This window comes from Thunnus albacares, chromosome 19, assembly GCF_914725855.1.
Source record: "Thunnus albacares chromosome 19, fThuAlb1.1, whole genome shotgun sequence".
NCBI classification, from domain to species: Eukaryota; Metazoa; Chordata; class Actinopteri; order Scombriformes; family Scombridae; genus Thunnus; species Thunnus albacares.
Window position 1 is genome coordinate 5,071,367 of NC_058124.1, and position 16,852 is coordinate 5,088,218.

Sequence of the window (16,852 nt, forward strand, 5' to 3'; positions counted from 1 at the left end):
ATATATCATGCAAAATATGCAATACAATGTTCTTCAGAAATGATCAAAAATATAGATAGAAAGATGATTAAAGATGCAAAACATGTAAACCAAAGCAGTTTTAGTCTTTTACTTTGCTGATGAAAACTGATGAGTTTACTAAATATGCATCAAGGGGACATAACTAAACACATTTACTCTGTTTACTGAACTTCTTCTTTACATGTACTTTTCTTCATCACATCACTGTAACAGAAATAGTCACTAATGACTTTTCATATTAAGATTTTACACAGAAGACCTATGACGTGTTTTTAAATGATACCATTTAATAATGGTTAAGGATTAAACTACCTAACAGTATATAAAGTAGTTAAATTTAACTCCACCAGCTACAACAGTAACATGTTGAAATAATTCTGTACTTCTTCTTAAGTAAACTTTTCAATGCAGAACTTTCTCTTGTTAAAGAGTATTTCTACACTGTGATATTTTTACTCAAGAAAAAGATCTAAATATTTCTTTCACCACTAAAAATATGATCCATTATTATAGATTCCCAACAATATATAAACTAGCTCCTTCTTGACCTGCTACAACATTAAACATTAATGCCTCAGTAATAACCTAACAATCTAATAATCCAGTAATATAGTGCATAATAATTCTGCTGTTGTTACTTATACTCATGTTTTTTGACCTAAGTAAAAGTTTGTAATGGAAGATTTTACATAGTAGTACTTATGAGTACTTTATGCTACTTTATGATTCTACTTTACTACATTTCAGAGGTAAATATTGTACTTTTTACTCCACTACATGTATTTGACAGCTTTAGTTACTTTGCTAATTAAGATTTTACAAATAAAACCTATTATGATTTTATAAAATATGATGCATGACTATAGAGATTAAACTATCCAACAGTAGATACAGTAGATCAAGCGGCTCATCTTTGACCTGCTACAACATAAAATGCTACTTATTCATTAATTAATCAGTAATAATAATCCAGTAATATAATATATATACAGTAATAACACTTACTTTAATTAGGACTTTTGCTTATACTTCTATACTTTGACATAATGTCACTGCCATGTGAACACTATGAACTGTATCTAAGAAAATCAGATCTGTTTTCATCTTTGCTGACAATACATTTTTCACATAATCAACTGGTTTTAAATGGTTGGTTCAGTTCAAGAAGTAAACCATTTTTTTTAAAACAATTTGAAACACAGTTTTCACACAGTATTTTTACATCATGATGTTGCTGCTTATGCTTAAAGTAAAATATCTGAATATTTCCACCACTCTGTATTAATATTTAGCTCCCGGCCGTCACCTGACTTACAGTATTCAGTGTTTAAATTGGCCCCATTGATGCCGACAAAGGTTTTGTGTTTTAGATGTGAGCCCTCCTGTTTTTCTTCTCGTCGCCTCTGATTCCACTGTCTGTGATGTACTTGGAATTGAGTGAGGGCTTTGGAGCGTGACTCCACTTTACTACACCACTTCCTCCAGTTCTACAGAGGCCATAAATGTAAAGGGGTTCTCTCACACCTTTCCATCCCGTATCATTCAGCGGCCTCTTCCTTTTCCCCCTGTGTGTGTTTGTGTGTGTGTTTTTTTTTATTTTGGAGGCTGAGAGAAAGAGACAGAGAGTGTTAAAAAAACGGCTGCATACAGGACATAGCCCCCGCCGACCGGGCCTACAGGCTCTGCATACCCCCGACTCACAAAGTCACACATAACGGGAAGCTGCTTCATATCTCTAAATTAAGATTTAACTGAGTGATCAAGTAGTGTCAGTAAGTCATGGGATGAGTCATCTGTAGCTGCAGCAACAAAACACTCTCCTGGCTGAACTTCAGCTGTGTGCCGCGGTTGTCAGGTGTTGCCCGGCGAGAACTTTGTAAAGCACAAAACAACACGAAACATCTCTTCAGCAGTTTGACTGACAGGTGAAGCCAAAACTGAGGTAAAGGAGGAGCATGTCCGTCCCGCAGAGTGAGCGAACGTCTGCTCTGAAATGGAAAGTTTATTTGAAAAAGCTACCTGAGGTTTCCCACAGCTTTTCTCTTCATACACACACACACACACACACTGTTGCTGCCCAGCGAGCTGAGGGTTAACCGATGCAGTCCTTGCTCTGGCATCGGCACACACTCACCTAGGTGAGAAATATTGCAGAGGTCTGGTGCTTCACAAAGGGACAGTTATAACGATGCATATTTTCCAGGAGGACTTCGCTGGCCTAAATAAGTAAACACGGGGAGGCGGATGAGTCAGCCCTGGGAAGAAAAAACACTCACACACACATACAAACACACTCAAAAGTCATTTTTTTCACAAATTATGACATAAGCTGGTTACTGGACAAAAACAAACACAGTAACAGAAGCTGAAATCTTACTGATATGCACAAATCATAACAAGATCTCAGAGCTGTAAGCAGCCCAAAGTGATGTTATACTAATAATGTGTCTGATATTAAACATCATAAAGCCCAGAGATGAATCACATATAACCTACAGAATGTGATATACAGGAAATATGAGAGACAAAAAAGAAGGATTTCAGGGATATATGATGTTCACTGACAATTGTATTCATGATCCGGTATTCATATTTTTTGTTTAATTCTAGTTTTGTGGTAGCTGTTAGTCTGTAATTGCTGCCTGGATCAATCTTTACAAACCTCAAGACACCAACACAAGTTATGTTTTTCTGAAAGTCTAGATTTGTTTTTTTTTTTGTTTTTTTATATTTAGTAATTCAGTTAACTTTTAAATTAATTAAATTTTAAATATCTTCTGTAATTTTTGATAGATCCTGGTGGAGAAATATTGAAATCTTAATTTATTATTGTCTGAAAAGTAGTCAAATTAAAACCTATGAAATCTAAAAATACTGGAAAATCCAACAGTGTGTGTGCATTTTTAATTGTAGAAAACAAACTCCCCCTGGTTTACTAACTACCCCCCACCCCTCCCAAAAATGACAGCAACATGATTTCAGTGTCCCAAAATAACAATACAGCTCAGACTGTTGTCTATGTTGAGCAGGTTACTCTTGAAAAAGACATTTTTAATTTCAACAAGGCTCTCCTGCTTAAATAAAGTTTAAACTAAAACTAAAAGGATTAGAGTGAAGAAGATCAACGTGTGTTAAACTGTCATGTGAATGTTAAAATAGAAGCTTCTTCTTGTTTGTTTCTATGAAATAAATCATTATTAAATCACTATTGGATCATAGACAATAGTGGAAGAAGTACTAGAATAGTAAAAGTAATAATTACACGGTGTAGAAATTCTCCTTTAAAAAGTTCAATTATGCAGTGAAAATTTTACTGAAGAATCAACTAAATATGCCTAAAAATATTTAAAAACAGCACCCATTTTGCAGACCGACCCTTGTCAATGTAATATTAATGTTTTTTAGATTATTAGATTATTGTTATGCATTCATAAGTAAGATGCATATTAATGTTGTAGCTTGTGGAAGTAATACATTCTTTGGCAGTTTAATAATGCATCATAACTGAGATGATCATATCTTTTACAACTTGAGGAGCAGAAACATACAGAAGCTTAAACTGGAAATATTCAAGTAAAGTGCAGGAGAATAATACTTTAGAACAACATTGATCTGTGATAAAGAAATGATGCTGTAGTTTAATGTCACTCTATGATTGTAACTGTAGCATTGTGTGTAAAGAGAGAAAAAGCAGCAAGTGAAAGAACCACCAGCCACTTCCCCACATCCCATACCAGTAAAGACTGAAGATCCCCCAACACACACACACACACACACACACACACACACACACACACACAGCCCCAGCCCTCCCTGATGTGGATTGAGCCCTGAGCTTCGTCTGTCACTTTTGCGTTTCCACTTCAAGTTCAGGAAATCTAAACTTTCCTCTTCTAATCACCCGTCCCTTTGAAAGGGATAAAAAGAATTAGTGGGGACAGTAATTGCCCCCCCTCGGCCCCCACCGGCCCTCATCTAGGTGCCCTACAGTAGACCTTGAGACCTTTGGCATGCTAATGATAGGAGGCTCAGCTTTGACACTGCAGGGACTGACTGAGTCAGGTCTGGAGAAGGAGCTCTGCTGAGGAGGACGGTGTGTTGTATCAACATCATGATGCATCATTTTAATGCAAAAAATCAACTTTAAAAGCTTTTAAATATGAGAAAATGTAAGTGCAGATGTGAGGCGAGGCATGCTGTGGGTACAAACATGTTAGGATTGTAACTTTGAAACATATAATTCATGAAAAACAATATAAAATTTAAGACATGAATGATAAATAGGAGAGAAAATATTCATTATATGTCAAAATATTCTAAGAAATCTCTCCTCAGTTTGGGCCCATTAAGTTGCTTATAACAAGATTATTAGAGATTAGCTGAAGCTTTACTGATTCATCATGCAGGAGACAGTAACAGAGAGAAAAGAGTAGAAATGAGTTAATGTATGTATGAACCTCACTAAACCTTACAGTCATATGTTTCATTCAAATCTGTAATGATGTACAGACACAGCAGTCTTCAGACAGGCCACTAATTTATCTTCAATTGACAGTAAAAGTTCATTCTGTGAACTTTATGTTAGTTTCCTGTGTCAGGCTTCTATGTGTATTTGTGTAACATTTTATTCTGCTGCTATTAAATTGTTGTATTTATAGTGTTTGAATAGTATTATAGTTGTAATTTGTTTCTGTCTTTGCATGTCCATGTTTCATGCTGTATTTGTTGTTTTGACTTTTGTATATTGTCTGTGTGATGGTGCAAAGTGATCCTTTTATGCAGCTTTATACTTACTTAACTTCATACTCATATACATTTATTTGTCAGATTTTTAGATTAAGATTTCACAAACAAAACATATGTTCATCTTAAAAAAATATAGAGCCTTGTGATAAATGAAATTAGCCAACAGTGCATAAAGCAGTTAGAATGAACTCCACTTGTACTACTTACATTTTAATGCATCAATAACATAATAATGTAGCGTGACATAGGATGTGGGAACTTTTAGTTTTGATATGTGGAGTGCATTTTGTTACCAACACTTCTGCACTTTTACTCAAGTAAAATTTTAAATGCAGACTTTCACTTGCTATTTTACACTGTGTTACATTCATGTAAGTAAATGATCTGAATACTTCTTCCACCATTGTGAATGTATTTCAACGTGTGTTAATGTGCTTATTATGAGAGAAAATACAGCAAACCAAAGAAAAAAATGACAAGAGAAGAATAAACCTAATAAAAGACAATATGCTCCTATTAATTATAAGAGCAGTGGACCAATTAGCCAGAATGAGTTACAGCAGATTTACTAGCCGATGTTTAATTAATGCTTTTTTTTTTCATTTTAAAACATAATATTTTATTTTCAGGGACACATGCTGCTTATCTTCATTGATGAAAATTTAAATAATAGTCTCCTCAAATTTGTTCTGATTTTGTAATTTAATCATTAAATATTCAATTGAAGGTTTTTCATATGACTTTTCTGTGATTATTTATCTTATTTTGCAAGAAATACAACAACAACAGCTTGACAGACTGGGCCTGTTTACATGGTTTCAGTAATGCACTACAAGTGTGCTGTTGGTCTTCACGGGTTGTATTCACGGACACATCTATGGCACAACAGCTCAGCATTGCTTATACATTTTGATTCATATAGATCATCATCAGTAATATTACACCTAGACTTATAAACAAGGAAAAACAAGGAAAGGAGAAAATCCTCATTTATTTATGATTTCCAGTCCTGTAGAGTTCAGACAGATTTTCCTTCCTTGCAGGTTTGTTTTTGCCTGTTTCCTCTTCTTTCTTTTTTTTCCACTGCGATCAGTGTTGCCTGATGTAAATATGAGCAGCTGAGGTCAGCAGACACCAGTGTGTGAGAAAACACAGTTAAATCTCCTCACTGCAGCCCAGCTGTGTGCACATGCACCCACACACCCACACATATTAACCGTGGACCCTGCAGAGTGAGATCACACTTCAGCTTATCTCCTTCTGACGAGAAGAAGGATCGACTCGGGCTGTTCTGGGAAGCTGTGAAAGACATTAGCAAATATTAGCAGATATTAATCATGACTTTGGGGCAGATCATCATAACCGGGCCCCGCTGTCTGCTGCAGAAGGTTTTTTATAACCGCAGTCTCAGTCCCTGCTACAGGACGCTCTCTCTGAGTTTTCTCTGGTGAGTTTTTTAGTGGGAGGGCTGAATGGTCAGGGGGGAGATCAAAAGGAGCGAGACCAGTTTCCACTGACAAACAGTAAGTGTTAAAGACAGAGGATTAATGATAGGTGCAGCCAGGAACATTATTTACCCAGAGTCAGAGGACGTGTGACTTCAGAGCCGCCTCATCACCCTCCTCCTCCAGCGGCACTTCCTCTCTCTATAAATGCACAATTAAAATGAGATGTTCACACAACATGGTGTCACCTTCCGATGCATGGCCAATGAGCTATCAGGATCACTTTCTTATCACCTTATGGATGATTCATAATAGCATCTTATATACAGTATGTGAGCCACCTGGAACATCTGACATCAGCAAGAAACAGGTTTTAAACATAAAAAATGACACACATGAATGGAGAGTAAAGGAATAAAATGCTAAAAAAATGATAAAAACTAAAGATTATGAACCAAAAAGTACTTTAGCTACTGTTATATGTTCCAAATGGACTTTTGTGCTGTCATTGCTGCAAGAATCTACAAAGTTTTTGAGGCAGAGATCACCACAAGAGTCACAAGACAACACACGTTTCTCTAATTTTTACTATTTTTCTGATAAATTATCAGATTATTTGACCTCCACAGGACTCCAAAATGTTAAACTGAACTGGTTACAATGGTCATATGGACATCTAGTCAAACTGCTGAACCTCCTCTGTTCTCTGATCACATCCAAACACAGTAATTATAAAGTACCACATGTTCAGACTTAGCTTTGAAAAACACCAAACTCATTACTTTACAAAAAATAAACATTCTTTTTGAACATTTTAAAACATTACACCCAAGAATTCTAAATGCTAATTTGAACTGCTCTCTGTGATGTCAAACGTATGTTTATTATGTATATAAATTGTGTGTAGTTGCAAATTTCTGTTTGTCTCTGCTTATATTGTATCTATTTATTCTTGAGTGTGAGTCTCTCTTAAAAAAGATATCTTGAGTTCAATCAGACTACCTGAATACATAAATAAAAATACAGTGTGCAACCATGACAAGTGTTTGCAAAAAGTCTTTGCTTCATTTTTAGGGGTCACGAGCCACTAATGTAAATATAATTTTTCAATTTTTGTCATTTTTGCCAGAGTGAAAAATGTCATTAAAACCAACTTTAATAACTTTCCTCAGCAGAAACAACTCTTAAAAGCTTCAGTTCACTCAAATCACAAACATGTCCTCTCACTTGCCGTTAGCAGAATCCAGGCATTAAGGGGTTTCAGGTTTTATGTGCTAAGTTTTACAGTATCTGTCACCAAGATTTCTGCTTTCTCCAGAATACAATAGAGGTGAGTGGAGATTCATCTCTGCTGCCCAAACTCATTGAGAATTATATTTTAAAAAGTCAGCAATTTGACTTGCCAGAAGGTGACACAGTTAGTTGTTAGTCAGTTAGTAGCACAGTTAGTGAAGATAATTGGCAGTTTCCTGCCGTCAGCAGTTTCATGGGGACTCAAATGTAGCAGAAAGTAGTTCCAGTGAAAACAGTTGACTGTGAGATCTGAGGATCATGCAGAGAACCTGGAAAGCTGTTTCTAAAGAGACGACAAAGATGTCATTTTTCAGAAGCACAAAGTAAATTTCAATCACCATCGTTTTATTTGGAGGCACAGAGGCAGAAATCTCATGGATAAATATCTCAAAAATTCAACAAAAAACACAATTACATATATTGCTAATTTTCAATATGAGTAAATGGACAAAAAATATGTGTTTTTTGCAATTTAAGTGAACTGATCCTTTAATCTGGGCATTTTACCCACAAAATCCTTCTTTGCTTCTGTATCTCATGTCTCTTGTATCCATGCCTCTTTCATACATATCGGCCCTGGTCATTTCCTGCTCTACAGGAAGGAAGTATCGCTGCCTGTGCACCCCGGCAGGCAGCTATACCTCTACGGGTGTCCAGGGGCCCCAGAGAGGCAGCCAGCGTCTGCCTGCAGAGTCTGGAGGCCAGGCAGGGCTTTAGGAAGGGGGGGCCCCCACAGCACCGTAAACTGAAGGAGGTAAACAAAGGGGGCCGGGCTGCTTTTACTGCCTTCCCACGCCAGGCAGCAGCAGCAGCTGACTGGAAAGTGTTACCTGGAATATGCCGAGTCGCCCCCTCCACCAGCAGACAGCCAATCTGAATGCAGGCGCAGTGGCCCAGGTGTACAAACAGCAAACAGTGGGGCCACATCAAAGGATATCATTAAAAGACAATAGATGCAGACCCCCACCACCCCCCCCATCCCCTCTCCAAATCCCTGCCAGGGGTTTTACCACAGCACAGAGCCCTCCCAGCTCCTCTGTATCCCCCCTGAGCAGCCGCTGCACTGCCCCCTACTGTTCAATGTGGTGGTGAGGGGACGATTACAGCTCCAGCTTCATCCAGACTTCAGTCCCTTTATAGTAAGCTCAAATTTTCAGATCAGAAAAAATTTATTTTCCTGTAACATCAGTGTGTAAAATAAATGTCACTGCAACTGTATGGAGAAAGGGAATATATATGTTGTAGTTTATTAAAGTGAAAGGCCTGCACCTGTTTCAGTCTGATGTTTTAAAGACCAGAATCAAGTTCAACTCATCAACATTTATGTGACAACCATAGAACCACTCACTGTCTACAGGGCCATTCCACTTTTTTTTTCTTCAAATCACCTGTCCTTTAAATAAAAGTTAATCATTTAGTAACCCATGCTACCATGTTTCCATGTCATTTGAATGCACTTTTTTTTACTGTTCCAGGCATCCATTGGCTTCCATTCATTACCAGGCAGTATAAAAATCAATTAGCAGACTCATGAAACTAGCACCAGGTATGTAATCACACTGAACACCAATTCTGCATTTTTTCCTCAAAGAAAGATTCTTCTGATAGAATGGAAACCAGCCAACATCTGATTTGCAGACGGAGAACTCAAACCTTGTGCAAACACACTTGTATGGTCCTTTAAATATGGAACATGGACGTCAGGTGATTTGTTCATTTACATTTTGCTTTTATTGTCTTTTTCAGTTGTAACAGACTATTTAATTTGCTCTTTATTGTATAGTTTGATATGACACACTATTGTTTAATAGCTTTTATATTCAAATATTGGGCAAACAAAAAGTGTGCAGATTTCAACATTTATTAGTTTTCTTCAGTCTGGTGCCAGTGGATGGATTATTTGTTGTTGTTGTTGCTGTTCTTTGTTTGTTATATGCATAGAATATCTTAATGCTGAAATATATGAAAAACTGCAATAGAATGTTGATAAAAGAAAGCAGAAAGAATGAATTGAATGCAGATATCTTACATTTTCCAGTCTTTATAGTTACTTCTAATAATAATGTATTTTTCTTTATGTTTCTCACATGATTAGCACATCTGTACTCTGGATGTTCTTTGCCACTTTTCTTAATGGCTTTTCCTCTCTGGTCTTATTATCAAAATATCTACCTGAGTACCTAATCAAATCAACTTTATTGTACACCTTTGTTGCACAAAAGTAGAAATTTGTCTTCAGCTTGCATGACAATCAGCATCCATATCACATCAGTCACATCACATGGTCCAGTTGTCAGTGCAGAGAACTGCAGATGTGCAGCTGATGGAAAGTTATACTTATTGTTAGACTTTCTCTTTGAACAGTCAGTGATCTTTACGAGGCAAACAACATCAAAAACTGAAACAAAACTGATACAAAATATATCTGCTCTATGCTTTTTCTCCATCTTCCTAACAACTTACATCTCTGAGCAGCACATCTCTGACATAAACTTTGAATCTTTGCCCCAAACATTCTACATCAATCATAAAATATCTCTTTCACACAAAAAAATAAATAAATAAATATAAAGGTGGTTGATGTGATTTAAGTTGGGTTTATCCTTCTCGACATCCCAGCTCATTAAGTCTGTGCCACTGAGGGACACTTTGGGGACAACTCACACAGGCATTTTTGCATCAGTCAGCGAACATGAAAGGTAGGAAGACATCATCGCTCATCCCTGCGAGAGGAAAAAAAGAAAACACATCTTAAAGCAGCACCCTAAAGGCCTGCGCCGCACTGCGCTGCGCCGTTAAATGTGAGCAGCCTGGGAAAAGCCTATCTGGACTCCACAGACAGCAGCAGCCTCCAGCTTTGATGGGGAAGCCTCTTTGTAGTTGGCCTGGAGATGGCTTGTTAGTCAGTAAAAGTGAGGGCTAAATGGCTCCCTAACAGGAAGCAGTTTACACGGTGACGCTCAACCTGCCTGTGGCCCTCTATTGTCCCGAGCCCCATGTCCCACTTCATTACCATTTCCATAAGAAAGGAACAGTAATTGCCCCTTTTCTTCTGCTGTCCCTTCATCTTGGAGTGTCTCTTCTTTTTTTTTTTTAACCCCCTTCCTTCTTCTCATTCCCTCTCTGTCAACTTCAACCATCCTCTGTCTCTGAGAAGTTACTTCAAACTGGCTGCTGTTTCGTGGAAAATACTTCATAATTCACAAGGAGGGATTATATTATGTTAGGGTGCAGAAACAGAACACTTATTTTCTCCACCTTTAAAAGTAAGTTCATCAGTGTTTGAATTAAGAATACAGTGTAAATAAATCACTCTTAAACATGAGAATACCATTTTAAATGTCAAACTACTTTACAGAAGTACAGAGCAGGTCCAAACTGAGCATGAGAGCAGTGTCTGTTTTGGAGGTCCTGAGACTCTCCTGACCTTTGACCTGACCTCAGATGGAGGACATGTCTGCTTGAGTTACCAACTGATCAGTGCAGAGAATAACAGTCTCCCTGGGTCACTTAAAAACTCAACACAACAAGTGAAAATGCCAAAGTTGTAAACACATTCGCTGATCCTTTTTCTTTCAGTTTTTACCATATTGTACTCGCTTTAGTTCATATTTTGCTATGTTTTCATATTTTACACATTCATTCATTGTGTTCTACCTATGATTTACAATTCTAATTGTAGCACACCTTGATATTGCTAGAAAACAAACTTTTGCCACACAAACCATTCATGCCAATAAAACTGTTATTTATGCATGTCTGAATGAGCCCATGAATACATTCTATACATTGTAAGTGCTGGTGGAAATAGTACTTTTCTATATTTACAGGCTATATAAGGTGTGTTTTTCTCTCTGTACAGTAAATGCATGAATAATTCATTTCATCCATGTGCTGTCATGCTGATGATTTTTAATTTTTGTTTTTGAGAACTCAGGACCCATCTATACACAATGGAGTTGGTGTTCAGCGCACTGATTCATTATTATGTGTCAGGAAGCATTATGCGAGGAAACATTAATGGTCCCTGTGGGGAAACTGGAACACTGCAGCAAATAATTCAACTGGAAAATAGACAATGACTAATAATAATTAGTATATTGAGTAATATACACAACAGACATTCTAAGCAATTATACATGAAAAATATACATGAATAGCATTTTTTAAATTCTGATAAAAGGAGCAAATTCACAGGGATTTTAAGATAAATACACATCTGGGAAAATAGAAGCATGTCAAAATCAAAATCAAAAATGCCTGGAATCAACACTTGAGCATCAGGGCCAAGAGGACACACACACTCTCTCTTTCTCTCACACCGTGACCCATCATGAGCCTGCCTTCCCTCACTTTGAACTTCCAAGGTGACAACAGAATGTATCTATGCGGAGAGAACGATCGACAGCCTCTGTGTGTCAGTAATCCTATCAAGAGCAGCATGGATACATGCAAACAACCGAAGACATACATGTTGTTTCACACATGAGCTTGGTAGGATACCTGGATCCCACTGAGTTATGTAGGTTATGCGCTGATTTGATTACATTTATATGTCATTTATCTGATGGTTAACACAGTTTAAGGGTCTTCAGCTCTGACAAGAATATAATTCTGGCTCCTCAGTTTCCTGAGTCCCTACATGGGAAGGGTGCAGGTAGTGCCGCTGTCAAGGGAAGGGGAGGGCCGCCGGACCCCCTCTGTGTGTTGAACTGTTTTAATCATGGCCCCATGTGGACCCCAACAAAAGAGCCAGGTCGGAATCACCGTCTGCTCTTTTGTTGCAGGGGGAGCCACTGAGGCTGGGACTAGGCTGCGGGCTCAGCCGCTGCTCCCATCACCACAGCAGGCCCCCTGTTTATTTGCTTTGGGGATTGTTTTATCCCAGGTGACAGTAAAGGTAGCAGTTTCCCGGGATGATATATTGCACTGTAATCATTTTTACCAGGCAGCCAGGAACGGCTGTCAGTGCCACTGTGGGTGAAGCACACAAGTAACCTGCTCCATAGGTGGGAAATGCTTTCATTCTATTACATACTGATATTTCTATGATGGAAAAAATACAGTTTTGTTTATGCATAAAGCACAAAATACGTATTTAAAGAACTTAACATGTGCAAAAACAACTACTAATTGTATTTGTAAGCAACTACATAATGTATATCCTGGCATAATTCATTTTTGACAGTCTAAACTCTGTTGACATTGGCAGCAGCATATATTATACTGACATAACCTGCAGTCATTTGTATAATCTGCTGATTTTATGACCAATAAACATGATGATAAGCTCACATGAAGCAAATATAAATATTGAAATATTTAGAATTTTGATTTTGAATAATGATTTATTAGTCCTCAAATGATTTTTTGATTGACAGAAAATTACTGGACTGTTGTAAGCCATCTGTCAAGCAAAAATACCAAATATTCACTGGTTGATGCTTCTTAAATGTGACAATTTTTCTCATTATTCATATTGTTTTAAATTGAGTACCTTCGAGTTTTGGACCATTGGTTGAACAAAATAAGCAATATGAAGATGTCACCTTCAACTTTTGACAGTTTGTAGACTAAACAATTAATTAATTAATTGCAAAAAAATAATATGATATAAAAATGATTGTTAATATCACCCCCTCTTCTTACTAAACACATAAAGTGGCTTCTATTGATCATTAGGGACGGATGACAAAGTGGGCAGGGGCACACCATTTAGGAGGCAGTCACAAATGCTTAGTAACATTTAAAATTGCATTCATATTTGAAATTCAATGGTGTTCTCATTGTGCAGATTTTATTTTATTTTATTGTTGGTATCAATACACAAATAATTATCATGCAAAAACAACACACATTTCCATTTGACTCCATCTTTGTATCTTCATCTTGAAGTTTTACAGACATCCTTATTGCCCAAGGAACCAAACCTAAACAATACACACTGTGTATGCACTTGTTCGATACATTTCCTTCTTAATAAAATAATTTTGGAGTAATTTAAAACCTGCACTGTTTACATCCCTGTTTGCTTTTCACAGTCTTCTTCTACTCTGCCTTTTGCTGGCATATAGCTACGTTTCTTGGTGCTTTACCACCACCGACTGTCAATCAGTGAAATAGCATGGAATCTGGCAATCTGGAAGATATGTGTGTTATCTTGTGTAGACGCACAAGTTAAAAACAAATGTGGAACCCCTCATAAGAATATTGCTTCATAGCGCTACTAATGGTCAAAAAGTCCACTGGGTACCTTTAAAGTACAAGGAAAAAGATTGAGGACTTTTATTTCTGAAGTCCAGTCAGACAATGATTGGCTGTAGCTTTAATCACTACTGATGCTGGACTTTAAGTCTGACCCTTAAAGTTCCCCATAAGTAGCTTTAAAATTAGATTGACTTTTTACAGACTGTTGACACATCTGTGGAAGCTCATCTTATTTTTCCTAACATGTCATCATATATTACACCATGATATGTTATTATTAAGGGTGTACTATATGGAAAATGCATCTCAATTCTTAATATATATGCCCCACTAAACCACCCTACTGACGGTAACACTAACGCATTCTTGGAGTTTGCTGACCTTGAAACTGAATGCTCTATTGTAGGTGGGGATTTTAATTGTCATCAGAACCCACTTATTGATAGACTACCTGCAGAATCTTCAAAAAGAGCTAGGGCATTATCAGACATGTGATAAGTTTGGGGAGAAGTGTACTTACTCTTGGAAGTTCAATCCACACTTGCAACAAGAATATTAACAACACGTATGGAATAATGACTTCAATCTCACAATAGATTAAACAACATGGGTAGAAATATGGCAATTTGCGAAGGAAATTTCCGTATGCGATAGAACCATAAAAACTCAGTTTAGGATATTGCATCGTGTACAGATTACCCCCCAGTTTAGACATAGGATGAATCCAAGACTGACAGAAATGTGCTCAAAATGTCAAGTGGAGGTGGGAAGTTGTAGGCACTGTGTGTGGTCATGGATCCATATTGAAGAGTACTGGGGTAAAACTGTTGGTAAACATAACTTGATTTTTAATGTCCATCTTGATGCTCCTCAGTTTACCCAGTCCCCATACTAAAGGCTCTCATCAAAGAGGGATGTTCTGTATTCTTACATTTGCTGCCCGGAAAAATATTTTGATTAGATGGATTGATTATAGACCACCTAGTATTGTGGGATGGCATAAACTGATATTTGAGCTAATACCAATGGAATATCTAACATACAGATTTAAATGTAAAATGGGTGATTTTTAAAAAGACTTGGACATCCTTCTTTAAATATGCTGGTAAAAGACTCACAAGTATTGTATTAATGAGAATGATAGATTGCAGTACTGAGAACTGGTGACATTTTTGGGTCATAAGGTGATATGTTTATTTGTTGATTAGTTTGTATTTATTCATTTCTGTGTTTTGTTTTCTTAAAATTCTAAATCTTTTAATTTATTTACTTTATTTAAGTATATATTTTTTCCTTTTTTCTCTCCAGATGTTTAGTTGTTGTATTACTGTTGATTGTCATGGACCTGAGCATTTTTTATATAAATAGATGCTATGACATTTTCCACAACATATTTATGTAATTGTGTGCAAGCATTTCTTCAACTATATTATCTGCCACAGTACACATGTACACATGCCATGTACCAGGGATCTAAGTCAGATGTTTAGTTCTTGCAGCCACTGTGTATTGTTGGTTTGTCTGTGTCTGTGTTTAAAAGCATAATAAAATATTTTTTAAAAAACACTTACCACTGCACCATCACATCAAACACATATATTTTATATGTTGAGTCAATTTGAGTTTTTAAAAAGCTGCATTTTAACTGAGAACATGTCAAAACACCAGGCAGATACATACTGGCTGAAATTCCACAATGGTGACGACTAATTGCATCTACACAAGATAAATGATGCCATTCAGATGAGCCAGCTGATTGATATTGATCGCCAGGTTTTATAAATGCGAACAAGATCTCTCCTAAATCTCCTCTCACTCTGCTGCTTTTAAGAGACACAGCTGCTGACACTCTTTCAAGGTTTGGTGACATTTTCATTGATCCTCGCAGTGATCTCTGGCTAAATGGCCCCCTGGTGTTTATTACAGAGGAGGACAGAAAGAAAAACATCTGTACAAATGAGGAGAAGACAAAGGAAAGATCTGCTTAGAGCTCTGATGCAGCTGTCTGTGGTGTGTGCAGAAAGCCAAGGAAAATACTTAAAAATGTAAAGGGAGTTTTGAATAAGATAAATGGTCATATGTTGTTTTGGTGACAGCTACTGTCTGTGTCATGCATGTTAATTTGTAACTTTTTTGTGAGTTTATGCTTTCCTATACAGGTCATCCAGTCTTTAAATAATGCATGGTCACCCTCTGGTGGCCACAGTAGATACCACCATGCCCTATGTAATGGTAAACGTATTCTCAAGCATTAGCTTTCCATATTACTGTGCATTATGTTGGACACAGTAATTCAATCTGCTCTGAATGTGAAACCCAAACAATATACGATGTGATTTTTTTTCCCTCTCCAACAGCATGCACAAGATTGATGAATAAGCCACAAATCATATAGAGAGGTGACAAAAATGCAAGTGTCTCCACAGTTTCACTTTTCTGGGCCTGCTTTGTTGCCATGAATATTACACTGTGAATCAAATTACGGGCACAGGGTTTGTGAATGATTGATATAATGCAACAGCATGCAGTAAAAATGACTACAAGATGTTTTATTCATGAGGGGTTAGATAAACAATATAATCTCGGCTGCAACGTGAACACCCACAGAACAATGGATTCATGAGAATTGCAAACACATTATATTATTGTATAATCGTTCATTCTTAGTGTTATCGCTTGAAAATGTATAAATTTTCCCAGTCGAGATGTAATTTGAATTCGTATGTCAGCAGCAGGCAGAAGAATCCTCTCTGCTTTGAAGATTTTGAGCTCAGAGAGAAACATTTTTAAACACATCTCATCGGGCTTCATGGAATTTATAAAAGTGAGTTTGCATTCATGTTGGACCTCTTTCCCGCTCTTTGAATTGGACAGTTTCATTTGCACCAGTGTCTTTCACTCTCCCCAAACCATGACAAACAGATGCATTAGCTACCTAATTGCCGAGATTACCAATGAGATGCCTTATGAGTTACCGGGGTTGCCTCCTAGAAATGAAAGCCCCGGCCAATTTGCATGGGAGGTAATTGAATCGCCTGCAGTGAGGGAGGGAGGGGACGTGCTACGCATTACAGCCCAATTGGCTTCTCAGAGAGTGTGGCATGAAAAGCCATTTTCAAGTACTGAATGCCAAGGGTTGG